Raw genomic sequence first — 1,512 nt, 5'->3', positions numbered from 1 at the left:
GTGGGCTTACTACACGGGTGTGTCAGCCCACAAGGAATCTAGGTCAGTAGCGCGCAGGTGGCCTGATTATATGACCGTCTAGGGTGACACTAATGACCGGAAAATTGGAAGGGAAGAAAGCCGAGGGCGCCAACACATGCGTTTCATTTACATACATTGCCATCATCAATGCCTTTCTCCCCTGGCAGGGTATAGGCCACATACAAGCCCCTTACATTTATCTCCGTCCTGGGCCATCCTTCCAAGCTCGTTCCAAGTGAGCTTCATCTCTCTCATATCCCTTTCCACACATCTCTTCCATGTTTCCCGTGGCCTACCCCTGCCTAGTGCTCCTTGTGGGTTCCACTGCAGTGACTGTCATGGGATGTTTTCGCTGGGCTTTCTAAAGGTGTGTCCCATCCTTCGCCCTTTTCTTAGTCCTGTTTCTACTTCTATATCCTTTATACATGTATATTAGATAATGCATATAGTAAACATATCACTATTGTCTGACTGAACACCAGGGCAACTGACAACACAATGAACCACTTAACTACTCATGAGGGCCTCCAATAAAAAAAAATGGAACGGAGAACCACAACTGCCAATGTCTGTCCCAGAGAAAACACTTGATGATGATGATGATGATGATGATGATGATGATGAGGATGAATTGAAATGAGAATTAGGCGTACTGTTAGCTCAGTTGGTATCATGCAAGCGTACGAATCAGATGATCTGGGTTCTAATTCCCAACTGATAGTCCTGAACTTGGGTTGTTTTGGGGAGTTTTCAAAGTTCCATACCAATCTGGCTCAATCTTATAGGAGATGGACGTGAAATAAGAAGATCCTGCCTCTTGTATAACAGGAATAGAGTTAAGCCCTCTAGAACTTGAACGGTTCTTCAGAACAAAAGCGACACCCTCAGTATGGATCAAAGATGCTCATTCGTTGGTTTAGATGTGTACTTTGACTTTTAAAAGTTCATGGATGGCCATTGTTCGAATCGAGTCAATGGGGAGTTCTCAAATTTAGTCTGTGTGTTAAACGTTTTCAACGTTCTCCGTCAACCTAGCCTGGTCCTATTAGAGACAGACGTTTCATTCACAGATGTTTGCTCTGTTGGCATTAATCGCTTTTTGCTCAAATTTGGAGTGGGTAGGGTGGGGGGTGCGGGGCTAGATCTACATCTGATCTAGAAGTGTGTGCGTGTGTGTAGCGCGCGCGCGCGCGCGCGCGCGTGTGTGTGTGTGTGCGTGTGTGTGTGTGTGTGTGTGTGTTTGTTGCTCTCGCAACTGCATCAGGTTGTATGAGCGAGCGGGACACATCAAACATTTTCAGTTTGTAGGAAGTTTTAATAAATATTGCCCGGCTTGCGGCCGAAGCCTACTCTTATCGATTTTAGACTACCAGGACCTCTGTAACGTGCGCAACTTGCATACGGGACCTCCGAGATTTTCTGCTCTTGCCTGAGAAGGCTAGGGGGTAATCTTTCCTACCGGAAGATCAGGGGCTTAAAAAAAACAAAAAA

The sequence above is a fragment of the Aplysia californica genome, unplaced genomic scaffold (genome assembly GCF_000002075.1).
Source record: "Aplysia californica isolate F4 #8 unplaced genomic scaffold, AplCal3.0 scaffold00045, whole genome shotgun sequence".
NCBI lineage: Eukaryota > Metazoa > Mollusca > Gastropoda > Aplysiida > Aplysiidae > Aplysia > Aplysia californica.
This window is presented reverse-complemented; position numbering follows the sequence as displayed.